The sequence below is a fragment of the Molothrus aeneus genome, chromosome Z (genome assembly GCF_037042795.1).
Source record: "Molothrus aeneus isolate 106 chromosome Z, BPBGC_Maene_1.0, whole genome shotgun sequence".
NCBI classification, from domain to species: domain Eukaryota; kingdom Metazoa; phylum Chordata; class Aves; order Passeriformes; family Icteridae; genus Molothrus; species Molothrus aeneus.
In genome coordinates, this window is record NC_089680.1 from 42,069,356 (window position 1) to 42,093,219 (window position 23,864).

Consider the following 23,864-nt stretch of genomic DNA (forward strand, 5'->3'; position numbering starts at 1 on the left):
TGCCTCTTTCAAGGCAGAATATTTACTCGAGTAGGTGAAGTACACTTCAGGTCTTCACAAAATTATTTCCCTTGCTTAGTGTGTATTTAAACATTTGAGGATGAATAAGGTTTCTTCCCCATTGCCATGATACTCTCAACAACTTCTGACCCCAAATGCTACCACATTTAAAGCTTGTGCCTGGGCACCCAGCTTAGGCTTTGAACCTACAGATGGATCTGCCACCCAGACGAAAGCTCAGTTTCTCTCTTCTCTTACCATCTCTTTGCTTATGAGATGCAGACATGCAGCTTTATATTGGATGGAGAGGAAAAGGAATGGTTGGAGGACAGCTATGAAACAGAAGTTGCCTCTCTTCCATCCTTCAATAAGTGTGACTTTTGTAGAGCAAGAATGAATGTCTGACCATGCCCTCAGTGTCATACTGGAGATCAATGTAGAGCAACTCTGCCAAAGCAGCAGGAGATTTGAATATCCTATCACTTTTCATGCAGATAACTGACCTGAAATAGTTTTATTCACAGCATCCTTACAAACTCTTTTAAAGAACTCCAGAACAGTGTTAGTGTTGGAAACACCCAAAAAATTTCTTTGTATATGCCTCTGGCAAAGACACATATGCCCATCTATAGTGCTCTGTCCCAAGAAACCACTGAGACTGGTCCAGCTCCCTTCTGGGAACTTAGCAAGAGTTAGACAAAAAAAGTAACAATTTGGCACCCTGGCTTTTGTTCTTACTCAAGGTTGTGCTAGCAGGAATTAACAAGGGTGCTTACTACAGATAAAGTCTGACTTTGTTCTGACGTCTTCTAGAGTGAGGTGAAGCACAGACCATTGTGACACTAATCATCTTGGAAGGACACCACAATTTCATAGGTAAAGAAACAGGTCAGCTACATGTTCAGTCCTGTTCATGTAACATGTGCTGGAAGTCCCACTGAGTTCTGTAATACTGACTGAAGATTGGGAAAACTGGGCCTGACCCTAAGTGTGCAGTATTTGAAAACATTAACTTTTTAACAGGGGTTTGTTTGTTCGCGTGTTTGTTGTGAGCATGTGTGCATGTAAATCTACTGGAGATTTAAACAAATGGCAAGGTAACGAGAAACAACTGACTTCAGATGAATAGTGAATCTGCTCCAGGCATGCAAGATTTACCCTGAACTTATCTATGACTATTCTTGCATGCACAAAGGTCTGAATATGTGGACTTACAGGATTTAAATTTTAAAATATTCACAAATATGAACTGAGTAAGTTACAGCCTTAAGGATTCTCTCAAAACCTTAGTATTTAATATTCTTCAAAAAAGTATTATTGTTAAAAAAGTTCTTAAGTGGTTTCTTTAATATAACCCCCGCTGGCAGGAGTTTTTCAAAAGACATTTTCAGGTATACCCTCGTGAACATGAGAAAGTAAGATAAACCATTTCTCTCTGTCTGTCAGAGTTTACAACTATGCTACCTTGGTTTTAGCCACCTTCCCTGCCCACTGCTGCCAAGTACTTCCTGGTCACTTTTACAATAATAATACAAGAAAAAGTTACTTAATTAACTCCTTTCTGACACAATACTCCTTCAAGCCTTCTAAAAAATCATTGTTATTCATACAACTGATCACACCTTATATTCTACAAGTTCTGAAAACACAGTTTGAAAACAGAAGTAGAAATAGAAACACACTTAAGGATTTAGTCCAGTGCCCCCACACAGATATTAACTCTTTGCAACTTTGGTCCAGTATCTCATAGAGCCTGAATTAAGTCCTTGGATTTCAGTACAAAAGACTTGCAGAATTAGGCTCTGGTTCTTAAAGTACTGCCCTTACTGTAAGTCAGATTAAAATGACTGCCATCCAGTGCATGATATAAATTTAAGTTCTATTTATAGCCAAATACTACATTTTTTATTCCTTCAGACTGTAAAGAGCTCTTGATATCCCAGTATATTATAACTGAAATAAGGCACATCCTCTAAATCTGATGTCTTCATACTATGGTAAAAGGATTTTTGTACTTGAAAACAATAGGGAATAAATATTACCAGTATTAGTATTCTGTCCAAAAGGAGGAACATAAAGAAATGCTACAAGAAACATATAAAGAGACTGTGTACTGCAACTGCTTGACAAAGTTTCTCACTTGTCAGACATTTCTGAGGAGCAATAGGAAGACACTGGAGGATGAAGGGGACTGGAAATGGGTGCCTATTTGGAGAGGTAATAAAAATTCCTCCCGACCCCCATTACCTACCCAGGTCCACTTCAGAATAGGTATGAGGCTCTGGACCTAGAGGATCAGCCAGAGGGTAGAAGAAAATTATCTGCCCTGAGAGCCTTCCTTTCACTTCTGAGGGGAACAGAGTGCCCCATATGTCAACTGGACCCACCGCACAGAGAGGTCTCTTGCCTCCCTGGGGCCTGGGTACAGGATATTACCAAGAGACTCCCTGGGCTGATTTCAGCCCATTGATTATTACCCACTGCTGATACTCCAGGCTGGCAGTGATGACACTGAAAAGAGGAGTGTCACGGCAATTAAAAGGGACTTTAGCGCACTGGGACAAGTAGCTGATAGGGCAGGAGTGCAGGTAGTGTTCTGCTCAGTGCCTTTTGTGCAAGAGAAAAACAGTGAAAGGAATAGGAAAGCCCACACTGTCAACAAGTGGCTTAAGGGTAGGTGTCATCAACAGAATTTGGGGTTCTTTGATCATGGGGCAACTTTTTCAGCACCTGGCCGGTTGGAACCAAATGGGCTCCATCTCTCTGTTAACTGCAGAACAATTTTAGCTTATGAACTGGTGGAACTTGTGAGGGCTTTAAACTACATTTGAAGGGGGAAGGGGATGTATCTGGGCTGTCTGGAAGCAGGCCTAAGGGTGGTAAGCCTGAGTTAGGGCTGAAATCATTAGCCCAGCTGAGGTGCATGTATACCAATGCACACAGCATAACAAACAAGAAGAGCTGGAGGCCGTGGTGCAACAACAAAGCTGTGATGTAGTCACCATCACCGAAACGTGGTGGGATGACTCACATAGTTGGAGCACTGCACTGGATGGCTACAAGCTCTTCAGAAGAGACGGGAAGGGGAGAAGAGGTGGAGGGGTGGCCCTTTACATTAAGGAGGTTTTGGATGCCATGGGTATTGAAACTAATCATGATGAAGCTGAATGCCTGTGGGTAAGAATTAAGGGAATGCCAACAAGGCTGACATCCTCCTGAGAGTCTGTTATTGACCACCCAACCAGGAGGAAGAGGTGGACAACTTATTCTATAAGCAGATGGAGAATGTGTCAGGATCACCAGCCCTTGTTCTTGTAGGTGACTTCAACCTACCAGACATCTGCTGGGAACTTAATACAGCAGAACAGAGACAGTCCAGGAAGTTCTTAGAGTGTGTAGAGGATAACTTTTGTCACAGCTGGTGAGTGAGCCCACCAGGGGAGGGACTATGTTAGACCTGCTGTTTGCAGGTCTATTCATAAATAGAGATGGGCTGGTGGGAGATGTGGTGCTTGGAGGCTGCTTGGGGCAGAGTGATCATGAAATTACACAGTTCTCGATATTTGGTGAAAAGAGGAGGAACACCAAGAAGACTTTTACATTGGACTTCTGAAGGGCAGACTTTGGCCTACTCAGGAGACTTAGAGAGTTCCTTGGGAAGCAGCCCTTAAAAACAAGGGAGTCCAGGAAAGGTGGGTGTGCTTCAAAACAGAGATCCTGAGAGCACAGGAACAGACTGTCCCTGTGTGCCGAAAGATGAGTTGATGAGGCAAACATCCAGTCTGGATGTGCAATGAGATTTTGAAGGAATTTAGGAATAAAAAGAGGATGTACCATCTTTGGAAGGAAGGTCAGGTCCCGCAGGAAGTATTTAAGAGGCTTGCTAGGGCATGTAGGAAAAAAATTAGAGAGGCCAAACTCAGTTTGAATTTAATTTGGCAACTTTTGTAAAGGATAATAAAAAATGTTTTTACAATATTAATGGCAAAAGGAAGGGTAAGACCAACCTTTGTTCTCTATTGGATGTGGGAGGGAACTTAGTAAGTGCAGATGAGGAGAAGGTGGAAGTGCTTAATGCCTTCTTTGCCTCAGTCTTTAGTGGGAAGATGGCTTGTCCTCAGGACAGCTGTCCTCCTGGGCTGGTAGATGGTGTCAGGGAACAGAACGGTCCCCCCATTATCAAAGAGAAGGCAGTCAGAGAACTTCTGAGATGCTTGGATATTCATAAATCTATGGGCCCAGATGGAATCCATCCCAGGGTGATGAGAGACCTGGCTGATGAGCTTGAGAAGCCACTCTCCATCATTTACCAACAGTCCTGGCTCACTGGTGAGGTTCCAGATGACTGGAAGCTGGCCAATGTGACCCCCATTCACAAAAAGGGTGGGAAGGCAGATCCTGGTAATTATAGACCAGTCAGCCTGACCTCAGTACCTGGCAAGGTAACGGAGCAGTTTATATTGAGTGTCATCACACAGCACTTACAGGATGGCCAGGGTATCAGACCCAGCCAGTGTGGGTTTAGGAGGGGTAGGTCATGTTTGACCAGCCTGATCTCCTTTCATGACCAGGTGACCTGCCTGCTGAATGCAGGAAAGGCTGTGGATGTTGTTTATTTGGGCTTCAGCAAGGCCTTTGACATCCTCTCCCACAGCACACTCCTGGAAAAGCTGGCAGCCCACGGCTTGGACAGGAGCGCTCTTTGCTGGGTTAGGAACTGGCTGGATGGCTGGGCCCAGAGGGTGGTGGTGAACGGTGCTGCATCCAGCTGGTGGCTGCTCACCCTGAGGGGTGTCCCTCAGGGGTCTGTGCTGGGGCCAGTTCTGTTCAATATTTTCATTGATGACATGGATGATGGGATTGAGTCTTTCTTTAGTAAATTTACAGATGACACCAGGCTGGGAGCATGTGTCAATCTGTTGGAAGGTAGGAGGGCTCTGCAGAGACCTGGAATGGTTGGGTGGATGGGCAGAGTCTAACAAGAGGAAGTTTAATGAGTCCAAGTGCCCAGTCCTGCATTTTGGCCACAATAACCCCCTGCAGCACTACAGGCTGAGGATGGTGTGGCTGCACAGTGCCCAGGCAGAAAGGGACCTGGGGGTCCTGGCCGACAGCCGGCTGAACATGAGCCAGCAGTGTGCCCTGGGGGCCAAGAAGGCCAAGGGCATCCTGGCCTGTATCAGGAACAGTGTGGCCAGCAGGAACAGGGAGGTCATTCTCCTCTGTACTCAGCACTGGTGAGGCCACACCCTGAGTGCTGTGTCCAGTTCTGGGCCCCTCAGTTTGGGAAGGACGTTGAGTCACTTGAGCGTGTCCAGAGGAGAGCAACAAGGCTGGTGAGGGGCTTGGAACACAAGCTCTGTGAGGAATGGCTGAGGGAGCTCGGGTTGTTTAGCCTGGAGAAAAGGAGACTCAGGGGTGACCTTTTCACTCTCTACAACTTCTGAAAGGTTGCTGTAGTCAGGTGGGGGTTGGCCTCTTTCACCAGGCAGCAACTGACAGAACCAGAGGACACAGTCTCGAGCTGTGCCAAGGGAAATATAGGTTGGATATTAGGAAAAAGTTTTTCACAGAAAGAGTGATAAAGTACTGGAATGGTCTGCCCAGGGAGGTGGTGGAGTCACCATCCCTGGATGTGTTTAAAAAAAGACTGGATGTGGCACCCAGTGCCATGGTCTAGTTGAGGAGTTAGAGCTCGGTTGGACTCGATGATCTTGAAGGTCTCTTCCAACTTAGTGATTCTGTGTGTGATTCTGTGTGTGTGATTCTCTGGAAGGAGCAAAAGTAAAAGCCTGGGAGGATGGTAGATTGTTTCATTAGTCTGTCTTATCCAGTCAAACACTGACACAGGCTTCCCAAAGAGGTGGTTGATTCCCCAAGTAAGAGGCATTTGGAAAATGCCCTTAGTAAAATGCTTTAACTTTTGGTTAGCTTTGACGGGGCTAGGCAGTTGGACAGAATGGTCTTTGTAGGTTCCTTCCAAAGATTCTATTTGATTCTATTTGATTCTATTCTATTCTATTCTATTCTATTCTATTCTATTCTATTCTATTCTATTCTATTCTATTCTATTCTACTCTCTCTTGTTGCTTATCTGGAATATACTAAAGACTTAGTCCTGTGGGCCACTTCCTGGGCAAACACAGAGTGCGTGACTAGCCCTGCCCTGAAGAACGGGCAACCCAAAGAGAAGCAAGACGCTGGATACATGAAAGAGCAGACCAACAATGCAGTCATTAATAGAGCTGTTGTAATTCTTATAAATTATGATTTTGACAGATGTTCATCACCTTTTGATAGCATTACCCAACTTCCCCAAATGAGCATCTTCCCCACCTGTGTTCAAGTACAGTCATACACAAAGTTGATTAGTCATTCCTGAGAACTATATGAGAAAAATGAGTCATTAAGAAAGAAAAAAGAGAAAGTGAAAAAGAGAGAGAAGTGGAAAAGCATTCTCCTAAAAGCTGTGCCAAATCTCTATTAGTCAGTTCCTATTCCCCACACTCACTTCATCTTCTGCTAGATTATCACCTTTTTGTTAGTGTTACTAGGTCAAGTGTTTGTAAAATGGGACTAATCTGAGCTGGCAGAAGCAGTCTTCTTAAACAAAACTAAGGGCACCTTTTTCATATTATTTTCCAGTTCAGCCTAAAAGGCAAAAGAACTCCACTTCTCATGTTCATTTTGTAATTTTCTTTTTCACCTGACAGTTAATTAAAAAAGCAGAAGAGAACTATGACTGGAAATACAACTTCACATAAGCAGATGTTGCCTTGTAAATCTGGCAGGAATATGGATGGCTTCCTGAGCAGAAACGACAGGGCTTATCAAAAGATCACTCAGAAGAGTCTATTAGCAATTTGGTGTATGAAAGAAAGCCTAGGTTTAAGTCTACAGTACACACTGTTACCAGCAGCAATTAAAAGTTCTTCCAATGGAGGAGGCATAAGACCAAGACCACAATTACCAGATTTGGTCTCAGTCCTTCAGCACTTTTCTAGGCATTTACACCATGACCTGATAAAAGACACAAACAGACACTATGCTACAGCCTAAGAAATTTTGGCATAAATGGCTTAGGTTAGAAACTACGTATTATTTAGATCCACAGGACTGCAAGTAGAGAGATTAATCTTCAGAAATTACCCATATGCTCTGACCTGTTTGTGACCACATATGACCAAAACACACGAACGAACTTAAATTCAAACTCTGCAAGTCTGTAAATTCTTTGGTACCAAGTAATTCCAAAGAGTTGTGGAACAGAATTGTTAACTATAGTCAAAAAATACATACAAGTAACACTGTGCAGTTGCAAATGATCCTTATTCCAGATGACTAGAAATTAAACATATAGCAGCTGTTTCCCTGGCTTAAACTCCTCACCCAGTCATGTGTATGCTGGTACATGTAGCTATTTACAAAGTTCATACGAGATAGTGCTTCTGTATCTGTGAAACAAAGCCTATAGAACTAGAAATAGTAATTTGCTAAGTATAATGTGGGAATGAACTCTAAAATCACACTGGAGCATCCTAAGGGACAACTAACTTATAACAGATGTATGGAAATAACAAGTCATGAACATGATAGTCTTTCAAATTAATCAAAGTCTGAAAGGGACAATATGAATACTAAGAAAATTTAAATTGTCAGTTACCTACCAAAACCAGATTATTTGAATATTTGAAAAGAAAAAAAGTATAAGTATGCTAGATACGTAAGTATTTTATGTATCTAGCATATAAGTATGCTAGATATGTAAAATAAAGATCTGTTTCAATTGTTAGAGCCATGCACTGATAGGAAATTTGGTCCATTAATGAAACTTACTACTGAGAACACTGGAAGAATGTCAAGAAAATTTTTCAGGGAGAAAAAAACTGTGCTGTGTGACAATGATATTCGACTATAACAGTTATCAGCTAATTGGCCATCTAGGAAGCTCTGCCGTTTCCCTGACACTTCCAAATAAGCAACAAACAAACAAAGCTTACCACTGGAGGGTATTGTTATGCTAAGCTGTAGAAGGAAGGCACCTGGAGGTGCTAACAAATTTATTACACAGGTCTTATGTCAAGATGTAGCAGGAAGGCACATGAAGGGGGCGACAAGCCTGTTATACCCATGTTGTACCCATGTACCCATGTACAACGAAGTACAAAGGCTTCTTTACAGAAAAGATGTGATCATTTCTCCATTATTAGGCACAGCAGTAGCCTCAGTTGAAGAAAAATTGAAAAAGCTTATAGACTTTTACAGAAGATAAGCTGTACCAGAAATCCATGTCACAGAATGTCAAGATATTAGGACAAAAGTTAGTCTGCATCCTAAAAAGTAGATGCTTAAAATAGGCAAAATAGATGTTTCTCTTCAGTCAACAACGAAGTCAGCTAAGAAACCCTAGGCCAAATGATCTCCAACATTCACAGTTTCATTACCAATATTGTTACATCCTGAAGATATTCTCATTAGCTACATTAGCTACATCACAACTGTAAGTACTGTTAAAACACAAAGCAACTAATGCAAACAAGCCATTTCCATCTGGAGAAAAAATGGAGTGAGAAAAACATGAGACAGAGTGTTTTGATGTTATCCAGAAGGCTTGGGGGAGGAATCTCTTTCAATAGAAGATGATATCACTACTCTGTGTCCCATCAGGGGAAAAAAAGTAGGAATATTTCTTCATCCAAAAGCAATGTCTGCTTTTCCAACAAACATTCTGCTCAAAGGAAACTCTGACCATTAGTTTTCTTCCTAACAGCCCTTCACCACTAGAGAAGATGAAAAGCTTTCTTCTGGCTTCTCTTCATCCTGATATCCCATCTTCTTTCTCCCTTTGAAATTAACAGAGTCAACAGGAGAGTCCACACCCAGTATGACCCTGTCAGAAACCTTGATGACAAATAGCTTTTGGTTTCTCTGACAAGCCTCTCCCAAAGCCTACATCTACACCTTCTGACTGGAGTCTCCATTTAACCTCATGTCTGTGCCTTCAGTCTCTGCTTAGCTACATCATAGGCGCACTTGCCCCTTCTGTGCTTGAATCATTGTTTGGATTCACCTGCCTCTGGTGCCAGGGGACAGCACTGTATTGCCAAGGTCACTACCACAAGGTCACTGCCTTGTGGCTGCTCTCCTCAAACCTTATTTTGGGAAAAACAGCCTTTTCTTGCTGCTACCTGACCTTTCCATGATGAAAAGACACTTTCCTTCCTAGAAGAGCCCCACTTGTCCTCACAAATAGGTTGGTAACTTCTGCCTCTGGAAGCCCTCCTTAACAGTCCTTAAATGCTCCAGTCTGTCACATCTGTAACATTTAATAGGTTTGTAAATGGTGGCAGTGAGTAATTCAATTCAGCATAAAAAAAAATGCAATGGGAAACAAGATTTATAATATTCCCTGACCATCTCCAAGCATGCATTGTGAATTAGAGGGAGAACATACAAAAATTTTTGATGCACCCTCAAAACATACCACCTCATTAGTGATGCATTACATACATACCCAAGATTCATACAGACTGGATCCTAGGAGTAGGCCAATGAAAAGGACTTAGATCTTTGCTGCCATACTCAGTGCATGGACTCCTATTAAATTTTTCAAATTTTTTTGTCTCAAGGACAAAGGGTGTCTCAAAACAGTCAGATACAACAGGAAGTGTTTGGTACTGTCTTATCAGCATTGAAAAATGGTTATTCTGCGAGTTGAAACAGCAAGTACTCCTCTTGCTCTATGCCTGTCTTTTGTCTCCTGATCCTCTGCTCTATGATTCAAATGGCTATTTTTGAGCTTAAACATTTGGGGTAATCTTCTGGGTTTCCCCTGAACTGGCCAATGCCAAATATTTATTTTAAAAACAAAATGTATTTACCTCACTGGGGGTAGGGGCTTTATGTTCCAGATTTTACAGATTCTGTCAGTTCTATACACAAATACTGATTTTGGAGCATAATTTTAGATCCCAAATTTGCTACATTTTGCATCAGCATTTTCATTTAAGGTTTAGGAACAACCTAAAATTTTATATCAACAAACACAGTCATAATATCTTTCAATTTCTGCCATTCTTAAATATTACACACTATTTCAAGGCTCTTGAAACCCAAACTCTGCCAAAGCCTTTTTTTGTTCTCACCTGATCTTTTGCCACCTTCTAAAGCATCCAAGGATCTTGCCAGCTCTGGACTAATTTGAACAGGCTATAGTTAACAGGTTAGCTATGTTGTTTCCAGCACTAGTAATTTAGTTAGTATATTCCAAGAAGCAGACATATATTAATTTGTTGCCATTTGCCAATAAATGCTATTTAGGTTTACTGTGATCTTAGAATGATTCTGCATTGAAATCAGGAGATTAAACATGGTCTCAAATGCTACATTTTCCTCATGTGAGGTTATTACGGACTTTATAGTTAAACAGTGTAGCTAAATTCTTTAATGGTAACTTAATGCATGACTATGGCAAGAGCACATATATTTTAACACATCACAATATGTAATTGTCACTTTGAGTATTTCCCTTAAAGGAACTGGTTTAGTCAGAGAAAGCATCTACCTTTTGCTTCTCTCCAGAAGTGATCAGCAGAGTCAAAGATGCAGCTTTATTTCTGACTCAGAGCAGTGAGCAGTTTGGTGGAATAGCCATACCCTACCAGGAGCTGCCAGCCTGTTTACTGTACAGTGCACAGTAAACCTGAGAGGGGTAGGATCATGGAAGTCCATGGCTGCTCTTTCCAGATGTCTGCTCTTCTACATTACTGTACTAATCCTAAAACCAAAAAAGGTGGATGAAGTTACCTTTTTAAATGCAGATTGTGGAGTGACTTTGCAGTTTAGTTGCACCACAACAGCTGAGGAGATGGTAAAATTGCAGTGAATTGCAAGGTTTAATAAGGACTGTTATTTCTTGAGCTACAGTCTCTAATTGAAAGCCTTGTGTTGTCAGGCTGGAGCAAGTCAAATGACCTAGTCAATGACTACCCTGTTAAGAAATCTCTTAGGTTTTTTTTTTTTTTTCCAGGAAACTAAACAAAGAAGTTCCTACTACAAGTGGTACTGTATAGTATTCTCAGAAATATAATGTATCTGGTTACATAAACATAACATATTACAAATAACTGGAGTTTTAGTAGAAGAATTACCTGAAAACCAACAATGTATCCAATTATTCTGAGTAAATAGGAGCTACATAAAATGGATAATAGGTCCTCATTGAATAGAGAGCAGCTTAGAAGACCTTTTAGCTGCCAAATATTAATTTATGTCATAAACACTCAAAACCATGGAAATACAATTACAACTCCAAAACACAAAACCAGGTAATTTGGTTTTGGTTTGTAAGCAAGTGTTAGCAATATGGACAACAACAATATCAATAAGAGAAAAATACAGTAGGTGTTATTTTCTTTAAACTTGATAGAATAACATCAAAGACAAGTAATTTTTAGTAAAATATGGTGTTGTTAAAACCAGATAAACATATTTTGTTTAAAATAGATCGGTTTGGCTAATTACATCTGTCTACTCGTATTTGTATGCTGAGCAGACAAAATATCGTGCACCCAGGCCTTGATGCTATAATTGGATCTGTGCATACAGATATCTGTTCTTCCTTGAAGTTCTATCTAATTAAATCACACTATATACCTCTTTAAAGTAAACAAGACCATCATTCAGTTTATATGTCCATATAAAAAAGGCAGCTGGAACATCTGTTCAACACAATCACACACACCCAAGTTATAGACAGCACAACTCCATGGATTTCCCTAAAGTTGCAAGAAACATGAATTTGACATAGGTCAGGAAGAATACAGTTTAAATTAATGAGAAAAAGAGAAAAGCTACAGACATAACCAATCAAAGAAGCAAGCTGAAGTGAATAAATAGAATAAGGGGACCAATTAAAAACAAACAAACAAAACCACAAATGAACAAAACCTCCAAACTGAAAACAAACATAAAGTCACTAAAAGTGTGACAGGTGAAGTAGGAATAGTACTCCCAAAGCTCAAGTTTGCTTCCTAGAAGTGTTATCCCTCACATTATCTTTATCTCTCTCTCTCCCCTTCACTGCTTGCCTCCCAGGAAGGGAATGATCAAAGTTTTCTTCCTTTCTGTTGTTCCCTGCTTGTGCTAGCAACCAGCTCACAGGCCCTATCACAAAGGATTTATTTTCTTTTTCTGTTATAACAATCTATCAAAATTTCTATTGGCTTTGTGAATTGCAGTTGAAAGCTAATTTAAAAGCATTCTTCAATGGCAGCAAAGTCTAGATTACTGGCAAAACACACTTCTTTCTATTTTTATAGTGTACAGAGCAATTACAGGAGAACCCTTATAGTATTTTTAAATTACGTTGTATATTTAACTTGTAACAAGAAACATGTGTGCTAAGGGATGAAACTGTATGTCATTTTTCACAATCTGACCTCTAAAGAAAAGTTCTTTCAAAGGACTCAAAAATCCTTAATTTTTAGATTTATATACATATAAAATTTTAATTACTAACATATATAACATATATTCCAATACATTTGAAATATTGAATATATTAGTATATTCTCATTTGTTTATATGTATGTTCTCAGATTAGCATATCTAAAATAGATACATTGATAAATATTCTCACTTCCTTTTCTCATAACAACTGATTAAAATATAATAATTTCTGAGTCTGCTGTTATGTCTAAAATTTATTTTTGACCCTTATGTTAAGACTAAAATTCATTTTTTTTCAAACAACTACTCCCCAAAGTACTTTGATCATGGTGATTTGTCCTGTTCCTGTAGTTTGTGGGGGAACAGAAAAGCAAACTTCTAGATACTCCTGTATTCTTAGGAGTGAAATCTATCAGACTCACAGGACATTGAAGAATTGTCCTGTGACTGTGATCCATTGATTGAGGCTACACTTTTCTTTAACAACATAGCTCAGAAAAAGAGTTCACTCAGGGAAGTCCATCCTACACAGGACATAACCAGAGGAACACAATTCCTTGCCATTACATGAAAGACAGATGTCTCTATCTGGTATCTCCAGGGCACCTCTTGCCCTTGGGCAAGGAGCAGGATGTAGATGCAGCTCACTTGAACTGCACGGAGCCACAAGTATGTCACCAGACCTTGCCTGGCATCACCCAGCTTCCCACTCTACTCTCCAGTCGGGACCAGACATCTGTCCCCTGCACCCAGGGGATGTGGACTTCTGAAACTCTGCTCTGGGAAACCTGGGGTGGAGATGGTGTGGAAATCTGGTGTTACGGTGTGAGTAGGGGAGTGTAGCTGTGAAGGGGCCTTGATCCTAGCTCAGGTTGTGCAAGATTGACTGCCAGAGTGGCTCCTGATCAAGTAGGAAGTTTCCTTAACATATGGCTCAGCGAATTCACAAACCCACATGTCCAGCTTTTACAGGGACAGGGGCTGACCACCTTTTAACAGCACAACAGCCAGCGCTGGGGCTGTACCACATAGAGGAACAGCACAACCAGCATCCACAGCAGGGCTGGTACATGAATCCCATCTTCTGATGCTGGGTGAGTGGCAAGCTTTCTCCCTCTGTCCTGGCTGCCTCAGGTGCTCTGTGGGACCCAAAGGGGAGGAGGGCCCTGGGGCCCTCAAGGGATGGTGAAGCCTCTGACCTGTGGCTGCTGCCCTGAACCTTGCAGCACTACAGGCTGGGGGAGGAGTGGATAGGAAGCTGCCTGGCAGAAAAGGACCTGGGGTGCTGCTTGACAAATGATGGAACATCAGGCCGTAGTGTGCCCAGCTGGCCAAAAAGGACAATGATGTCCTGGCTTGTACAAGCAATAGTGTCACCAAGAGGACCAGGACAGTGACCATCCCCCTGACCATCACTGGGTAATGCTGAGACTGTGCCTCAAGTCTGGCTTTCAGTTTTGAGCAGGAAAGACACTGGGGTTCTGGAGAGAACCCAGGGAAGGAAAACATAACTGAGGAAAGGTTTGGAGCCCAAGCCTTCCGAAGAGCAGCTGAGGTAGCTGGGGATGTTGAGCCTAGAGAAAAGGAGGCTCAGGGGAGAGAGACCTTACCACTCTCCACAACTGCATGAAAGGAAGGTCGGGGTCGCTCGGGGTCGGTCACTTCTTCCAGGCAGCCAGGGACACGACAAGAGGATATGGCCTCAAGCTGTGGCAGGGGAGGACATCAGGAAGAACGCTTTCACAGAAGGGGTGATTAAAGTTTGGAATGGGGCTGCCCAGAATAGTAATAGAGTCACCGTCCTTGGAGGTGTTTAACGAAGGACTGGACGTAGTGCCATGGTCTAGTTGACATGGTGTTCGGTCACAGATTAGACTCGATGACCTCGGCGTCTTTTCCAGCTTAAGTGATGCCGAGCGATCGACGCCTTGCTCCCGTGCGCCGCGGCGGGCGGGCGAGGCCCCGGCACAGCCCGACCGCGCCCCACAGCGGCGGGACCGCCGCACTGCGCAGGCGCCGCGGAGGGAAAGGCCGGGGCGGGGGCACGGGCCCTCGATGCGTCTGCGCCGCGCTCCGCTCCGGGGCGGCCCCGCCCGCGGGCGCTCCCCGCCCGCCCCGCCGGGCCGTGCACGGGGGTCCCGGTCCACCGCCGCGCCGGGGCCGCGCCGAGGGGCGGGCGGCGGCCGCTGGCCGGGGGGAGCGCCCCGAGGGTTCCACCTGGTGCCGCCTGCGGCAGAGCGGGGCGGTGACCTGCACACCCCGGCTCCTTCTTCCTCGGAGCAGCGGGGGTGGGGAGAGAGGGGCTGGGGGAGGTCCTCTCCGCCCCCGTCGGAGGGAGCGGAGCGGAGCGGAGCGAGGGGAAAGGTGGGTGTCGGAGAGGGGCCGGGTTTCGGAGGGGCCGGGCTTGGGGTGGGGATATTCCCGAGGGCTGCTCCGCCAGGTACTTGTAGAAGGAGGAAGCCGGCGGCCGTCGCTGAGCTGGAGCTGAGGGGCCGGGCGCACCGCGGGGAACTTTGTGGTACTCAGGGCGTGCGGGTCTGGCTTCCATTCCCTTCCTCTTTCTTTTTCTCTCTTTTTCTCCTAGGGCGGCCGGCGTCGCGTTTTCCCCGCGGCGGTGGCCAGGGCCGGTTTCCTGCCCCGCGGGGGCCGTGGCCCCGCGCCCAGCCGCGGGCCGGGATGCGCCGGGAAGCGCCGCTCTGCGGGGCTGGACGCGCTCCCGACCTTCCGCGGGGCGGAGGTGCCGGCCGCCGCTCGGGGCCTGCGCTTGCCCGGGTTTTAAACTTTATTACGGAGTAACCCCTAATAAGGTGGTAAAAAAATCTTTTGGCGCGCAGGTTAGAGGTAGATCGCGATGAGTTTTTGGGTATTTGCGTTTTCACGTGGTAGTTGAAGTTTAGTACCCCGAGTCTGGGGGTGCTTGTCTGTAGCAGAGAAAACGTGGAGCCGCTGCTGTTCGCCTTGTCGCTGGTGCCTGGTTGAAGTGCATATGTGGAAGCGAACTGATTGACATCTATTTTGCGGGGTTAATCAATAATCAGGATGGTTATTCATATAATGCATTTTTATAGACCTTACTGAAAGCCTTAACTATGCAGCAGATTGCTACAGGGATGAAGTTTCTACAGCATTGTAGTCCTCAGAAGATAAAAATATTTTAAACAAGTCTGAATTATTGTGCTCCCACTGCTGGGATAGTGTGACGGTAGCTGGCTGTTTTATGTCTTGATAAAGTTTCTCAACTTGAAACTAAGTAATAAACCCAAGTTCGTTGTGTGTACTGCTAACTTCCCTGGCTGCTTTTTAAGTGAAAGTTTGATTGCTGATATTTTTCCTTTACTTATTGATATTTCAAAATCCAAAGTCTTGGCCATGATGGGAAATTCAGCTGTCCCAGGAAACTAACCATGCCTAATGTTTATTTTTTTCATTGTAACTATATGCAGAGGTGAAATGTTCACGGAAGTCAGCACTTCCAACTTCATGCAAAGATGTAGATGTTACACTAACTTAAACTTGTATCCTGCATGTTGGTGACATGTAAGACCTTTGCTGTTCTTAAAATCTAGGTATTCTGATACAGAAGTTAAGGCTTCTTTTAATCCCTTGTGATTAAAAAAATTTCCTGACATCTTTTAACACACTGTGGTAGTAGAAGCCTTTATAGGGAGAGAGGATGAGAAAAGTCTTTTATATATTGATGAGAAAAGTCTTTTATAAATGCTGATTAATGAAGCAGCAAATAGTCTAAAGAGGTATATTTTTGAAAAATTTAATTAAAAATTATACTGAGTAATTCTGCTATGATCAGCATTTTTTTTCACATTTGTTTTAAAAGTGCATGTTGCAAAATTTTAAGAGAAAATTAAGAAAGTTCTCACTGGAGTGAGACTATTTCTTTTATTAATTTGTCAAATGTGCTTATAGAGGAACTTGTAATTTTGTTTTTCCTGCGTTCTATTTGAGAATACAGGGATGCTTTTTTTATGTTTGTTTTTTTTTTTTTTTTCTTAAGTTGTGGAATTGCTATCTAATGTGGGTGTATGATTCCTATGCTGTCATACAATTAGTATGATGACCTCTTTTCCCAAGTTTTTTTTTTTTTAATTTTCATGAAGGTTTTATTATTTCAGTTGAGAAAGGAGGGAAGAAGAGTCATGTATCAGCCCTGAAATACTAATAAAGATAACTTATGTTGAGATTGTTTCTGGGTAGAAATGATGCAGGTAAAATATCTGTAGTTCTTAAAACTGTACAAATCTAACATTGCAAAGTAGAACCTCCCTAAAAAACTTTCTTTTGAGAGAGTGAAACAAAGACTATAGACATATTAAAGGTGTAAACATAAACTGAGTGTTTTTAAAGAAATTTTCTGAAGTAGAGCCTTTATGTGTTTCAGTGAAGATACAGGTGGTTGGTGATAACTGCAAGTTTGAGTATGCTCTGAGATGCTAAGTGCTGCCTGTGACACTTCAGGAAGACCTGGGGTTTTTGAGTGTTTTGGAAATGTTCTTTTTTTGTTAGAAGATGCTAAATTCTTTTTTTGTTAGAAGATGCTACCTTCTTAGAATTGAATGCCATTGGTTGATCTCCAAACTGTTAGTTGAAAATGCAAGCTATTGAGGTGTTGGTTAAAACTGCCCTAGTAAACCTAAAGTAAAACAAAATTTTCAGAAGCTGTCTTGTGACTTCTTATTTTCAAGGGCATTTAATCAAAAACTAAAATAAAAAAAAGTCAAAGAAGAAAAATTACACTTCATGCTGCTTTAATACAGAAATGAAATAAATTTCATTTCTTAAATAAAATTAATTTCTTTCTATGGAATGCTGAGGCTAATTTAGATCCAAACCTTATATTTAATAAGGGTGAGAATATGTAAAAGTAAGCACAGAAAAATAATTTTTAATTGGATCAGAAAATTTCTCTAAAAAGCTGCGAGAATTTCAGTTTTATGGCAAATAAATTTGTTCTTTATTTAAGCTTATTTTGTTAGCAGGAATATGTGACTCAAGTTAAACTTTAAAAAATCAAAGAAACCAGAGTGTCATTACCTGTAATTTTTTGTTGGCTATCAAAAGCAGACCAGCTATGTACCTAAACCTATGGATGTTTATAGTTGAGGTTAGTGGCCTCCTTGTGGATTAGTAAGGGGGAAACTCAGGAACAACACTATACACAGCAGCGGTATTTCATTTTCAAATTAAATTCAGTCATTCTGGTACCAGATTAAATCTTCAGGTAACAAGACTTTGGAATTTTGGAAGATAATGCTCAAGCTTTTTAAGAATCATCAACCACTTCCTGCTTATTATCCATAGATTTCTGGCTCAGAAGCCTTTTTTAAAAATTTATATTTTACATAGAATTACATAGTTTTTTTACTATAGTTGCTTCATAAATACCTGTTTTTAACCCACTTTGAGTTATGTGCTTGTGGAAAACAGGTAGTATTGCCTGGTATGAATGAAGTTATCTCTCCTGAGCTTGCTGTTCACTCCCAAATCTTGTTTACTACTTCTGTCTGATATAATGAGAAATGGAAGTAATCTATCACAATCAGAAACATGAAAACAGCAAAATATGAATAAATCTCCTAGTTTCCCTAGCAGTTGTCAAGTTGCTGTTCATTTGATTTGATCTGTAGTCAAGACAATTAATCTGCTTTGTGTACCCTGTCTGGGGAGATAAGGAGTTGATTTGGGTTCTACCAGGGAGTATTTATCAAGTTTTCTGCTGAACTAATCCAGTGTTAAGTGATAAGCACAAGTGTGTGTTTGTCAACTTTCTTTTAGAAAATATCCCAATTAAACAAAACATGTGTCAAAACATGAGGATGAGAGTTAGTTATATCATGAAATTATGCCTGCAGCTGTTGTTTCAAGTTGCAGTTCTTAATTCTTTTGCACTCATTTAACTGTTGCATTTAACTGCACTTTTGCTTTTGGTTCTCCTGCTTTTGACCATTGTATATATTTTGTACTTACAGTTTCATTTGGTGCTGCATATTTTTTATGAAAGACTATATTTAAGAGACTTTTAAAATTTCTCTTTTCTCATTTCAGCATGTGAAAATTGTTCCTATTTCTTCAGGTCTGTGGACGTGAGTTTTACATTGGAGTTAGAGGCAGCATTTTTGAAAACACTCTTTGCAGAGTGGGTAGGTGAAAAAGTATTTTGTCTACTCCTGTTGATACCATTCTTCCCCGCTCTTGCTGTTTCCCTCTTGACTGAAGTTGTTGAAACTCAGGTCTGCTGCCAAAAGAGCAGCACCATCCTCAACAGTGCATTTCTACACCTCCCTCGTAGTGTAGCAACTGTCATATGTGAACTGCATGGTAAAATAAATTATTCTGGTACCATGCTGCCTTGCAGTTCTTAGTCACTGTGATGAGAGCTGTGAAAACCCGAGGGTGAGGAATGACATGACTGCCTTTGCTCTCTCTAGCCATAGATCAGCTTAAACTGACCAGGAAACCACACCCTGAATTTCTTGTGAAAGCCAATGGAATGAATGCTCATATGATTCAATACACCAGCCATTATCTTTGCAATTAACTTCCTTAATCACACTGAACTACTAGTAATTTAACTTGTTGCCATTCTTATTCATTAAAAGACATGGTCTATTACAAGGGCATTTAAAGTCAAGGAGAAGATAAATTATTCTTTCTGCACAGTGAGTAGTAGAAGCAAAGGAATCAGAATTGTGTTTACACATGTGTAGTCTGTGAAAGTGCGCATACTTCATACAGCTGGAGAGGTGTATGGTGGGCTCAGTGCTCTCTATTAGGATTCTACTATTTAAATGAGATGTTACTATTTTCTTGGAAAGTGGATTGCATTAGTCACGGGAATAAGGATGATCCAAAACTAGTTCACATATAGGCAGAAATCAAATCTTACCACCGTATGGCAAAATCAGGGAACGGTAACCCTTTCCTTGTTGGTAAGTTGCCTGGTAGATACAACTGAAGTGGCACGTGAGAAGGATGTGACAAAATTTTAGTATTGCTCCAGCTTTTGGTCCATCTTACTAGGTGACTCCTAGTCTGCAGTACTTTGGAAAAGACAATAAACATTTTTAAAGCAAGAATTCAAGGCACATTTTTACACATGTCCAGAGTGATAACATACTTCATACTGCATTTGAATGTGTAAATTATGCTTCAACACTTTGAGATACAGACTCCCCTATCTTAAAGGTCTTTTCCAACCTAAATGATTCTATGATTCTGTATGTCTTCATAGTGTTTTCCAGGCTAAACACAAATGCTGTTCAGGAGTCAGCATGAAATGCATGGTGGTGCAGTGATCCCAAAGACCACTGAAAATGAAAAGAATATAGCATCCAAGTATTTTGTTGACTTGTAACTTTAAGAGGTGATGTAGTTAATTAATAAATTGCATGTAGTCCCTCTCGGTATTTTAGGCCTTCTTTGTCCTTCTGATTGTGCTCAGTTTAATTAGGAATTTTTTTCTCCATTTTTTTTTTCTATTTATGTAGGTATTTTGCTGGTTCACTTCCTCATTTTATTACACAGGATACCGAATTCATTTTCTCACTCTTTTGATTTTTCAGTTCATCTGTTTTGATTCTCTAGTCTCTAATTTGTCTTTCTTGCTACATGTATACAGGCAAGCTGTTTGTTCTGGTCTTGTATTACCAGGAAAACTACTCTAGCTTCTGTTGTCTGTTCTTTCCCCTTCATCTCAGTTATCTGTCCTTTCCCAAAATGCAATCAATGTTGAAGTAATTAATGTGAAGTTATTCAGTGCACAGTATATGACCTTGAATAGGGTGGAAGCCATAGTGCAAAACTTAGTTTCTGTGGAGGAAACTTTTTGAACTCAAAAGTAGATGATATGCTTGTTTTTCACTTGATTTCTGTCAGTGCTGGAAATTTTTTTCTGTTTAATAAAACCTGGTAGCGAAACTGAGTTGTCTTAATTGTCATTAGTTTGAAATTCTGTCACAGAAGATTCTCTTTCTACATAATTTTCTTCTGCTGTGTACAACCCTACTTGTAAATGTACAACAGTTTTCTAAAGTAGAAAACAAATGTATGGAAGTAAAACTGAGTTCTTTAAAAGTGTGAAAGTAACTTGAAAATAACTCTTCATTGCTGAATCTTTCCTGCAGTGCTCCATAGTATACTGTCTGTAGGGAGATCAGTTTGCTCAGGGTAATTTTTGTGTTGCCATCACATAAGTTTCAACTGTATGTGTGTATATTTATATGTATGTACAGTAATGGGACTTCTGTATATTTGAAAGGGTCACTCTGTCTGTACTGGTCCTCTGTAGCATCTGCTCTATATTGCTTGGTTTTGGTGTATAATGATTGTGCTCTGTAGGGCTGAGGACTGGACAATAAATGCAGTCTTTGGTGTAGAATCCTGAAGTAACAACATTACAATTCATTAGAAATGTTTTTATTTTTGTGAACTTTATTTTGGACACCTAGGATTCAACTGTTTTGTGTACAAAATTGGTATTTTTAGTGCTTGTGTGTAACAAGTGTAGCCTAGTGTGTTATGAAGGATGTTATGCTCTTGCAGAGGAGTTTTTTATCGTGGTTGCTGTTTCAGTGTGTACCTTTAAATATAAGGAGAACAGGTCAGAACACACACACACACACACTCACACTCACAAAAAGCAGTGCCTCAGCAGGATCCAGGGTTCTCAAAGCATGTAATCCAAAGACTAGATTTGAACTGTCCTAGACTGAAAAGTGTTAGTCATTCAATTTTCAACCAAATGGTGAAATTTAAAGCAGTAGACTTTCCAAAGGTGATAACTTGTTTAATAACCAGTATTTTATAGAGTACAGAGTATTAATAGGATGTGTGGATTTAATGATTGATAATTTTCAGGAGTTGTATTGGCTTCATGGGTTTTCTTCTCAAAATCATGTTTCTTGCATAGCTGGTTTTACTATTAAATCACTTCACAGCATCATTTAATCAGGGAAAAATAATTTTTTTACCAACTAACTTCTGCATCCCATTGAGAGGAGGAAGAAATGAAGACTGTTAGAGGATATATTACACTGTGAAGTAAAACTGAAGGGAAAAATTCTTGTTGTGTGACTGATGTAATATTTAGGTGAAGGATTGAGCAAGGAGAACTTGTCCTTTTTCATGTATACTGAAAAGATGAAACATTGATTTCAACAAAGTTGCATGTTTTCTGGATATGGGGGAGATGTAAACAAAAATAGAGGTTTATTGATGCTGTGCTATCTCCTGTGTCTGCCAGCAGGCTGAGATTATGACTTTCCCCTCATTTGTGCAACTAATGTATTAATACAGAAGCTTTCTTTAAAGTATGATCCTTACGGGGGCTAGTTTATTACTAATTTTTCCAAAAGATGAAGTGAAGGTGGGCCTGAGAAGCAGGCATGAGAGTTTCTTAGAGTGAGAAACTGATAAGAAACAATGCCAAGCAGAGAGGAAACGAAATACACATGAGACAGAAAGGACAAGGGTTCATAGTTGTGACCATGTTTTCCTTGCATGCAACACTACTCTCCTAGAAAGCATTAAGGAGTAATTAAAAATTCAGCTTGCAAATAAAAATATTGAATCTATTGTTGATCTTGAGACAAATCTTTCATGTGCTAGAACAATTATTCAACTCCTAATTTATGGGATACACATCATCAAACAGACTTTTATTTCTTTCCAACCTCTTTACTTTAAGTGTGCGATTCTTAGAGCTTTTTGGCCTAGATTTAAATGAGTGTTTGTGCATATGAATTTCCTTAAAAAAAAAAAGTAAAAATTCTTCTCTTTTGGATGAAATCTTTAATTGTGAAGCAGAAAATTCAATATTCAAAAACCATACAGTCAAGAACATATGTCTTTTGAGCATCACAGTTAAGTTGAGACTGGAAAGATTTTTTTAAAAACTATTTGTTGGAGTCTGAAAATTTATAACCGATCGATTTAAATTTAAATGATCGATCAGTTAAGAGTCAAATCTTTTTGGTATCTTCCTATGAATCTGTGATGGTTTTTGGATACATTTTTGGATGCATGGGAAGTGAGTTTCCTCCCCCCCAATATTATTTTCTTAAACAAAGCTGTGTATATTTACTTCTGCAAAACAATAGGAATCAAAGTAACAAAAGTAGATGTCTTTTATGCTGCAAGGTAGAGGTGCTGATAAACACTGTATCCTGGAATCTTTCTGTTTCCAGAAGGAACTAGAGTTAAAAATGAGTGCTGAAAGGGATGCTTCAGATAGCAGTTTTGCAGAAACTTTGATTGCTATTGTGATCCAGCTAGTTTTCTTTCTCTTTCTTTGTGCTGTGCAAGTTAAACTATTTCCTTTGCAAGAGGAAAGAAAGTAATCCACAGTTTGTCACATTTTTACTTTTATCGCAGTGGGTTTTTTTTCTTCCTTTAAGTTGTTTGCCATCACCTTTGAATAATTTGCTAACATATTTCAACCTTTTTTTCAATTTTTTTAATACATGTTATTACATAGCATAAGTGTTGTTACAGATCTCTTAGCAGCTGGTTTAAATGGAAGAATCTCTTTTATAGCCTTTCACACACTAGTACTTTTGTTAAAACCCCTCCTGGGTTTTAACCCCAGCATATTGTTTGGCATTGGTGTGGTGGTTTCTTTCAGCTCCTCTTTCTTGATTTTAACCTTTAATAATAAATTATAAACCAGATTGTCAAGTTATGGTACTTTGTAAGGCTGTGTAAATTTCCTTCTGACTAAAGTCAAGAGAGACAGCTTACTGGTGGTTTATTTGAGATCCTGGATGTTTATGGCATGACTTGTACATAATGAAGTATAAAATGATCCGAAACCCTACAGTGTGGCATTGTATAGAACATTTGTGACTTTAAATTTAAAACCTAGTGTCTTCATCTGTACATCTGTACACTTCATTAAAAATATGTATGTGAAAGGAGTATATTGCAGAAACTTAAGTAAATTTTTTTCACAAAAAACCTATGTGAACTCTTGAGGAAAACTTAATCTTCACATATTTAAGGCTTAAGCTACCTTGGAAGCATAGACATCAATCTTTGTTGTCAGTCAAGTTTGTGTTTATACTGTCAGAAAACAATATTTGTGGAAATTTTAAATGAGCGCTATCACAAAGAAAAGCAGTCATCTTTGATGACTGTTTCAAAGAAAGCTCTGCCGTTGTGTCATGATGCCTGCTGGATTTCTGGAATATTCAAAATGGTATATGGCTTATTGTCCTTTTGGATGAGCTTAAGGCTTTCACACTAAGTAGAGGTATTTCTGACTTTAAGAATGAAAATGCATATTTTATAGTAATTAAAAAATTGAGCTTTTTACTCTTAATTTTACAGCTCTTGATAGTCACATGCTCAAGGTTGCTTTTGCATCTTCAAGAGGAAAATGTTATTTCCTTATGTTCTTGCCC

General features: G+C 40.5%; 1 protein-coding gene across 1 annotated transcript in view; it reads left to right on the forward strand.

The window, feature by feature from the left end:
- The first annotated feature begins 14,779 nt into the window (after nt 1-14,779).
- Nucleotides 14,780-23,864, forward strand: part of PTBP3 (polypyrimidine tract binding protein 3) — a 38,946-nt gene continuing 29,861 nt past the window's right edge. Inside the window, exons 1-2 of the mRNA XM_066568931.1 lie at nt 14,780-14,814; nt 18,511-18,605. The gene's annotated coding sequence lies outside the window, so the exon portion shown is untranslated. The remainder of the gene's footprint in view (nt 14,815-18,510; nt 18,606-23,864) is intronic.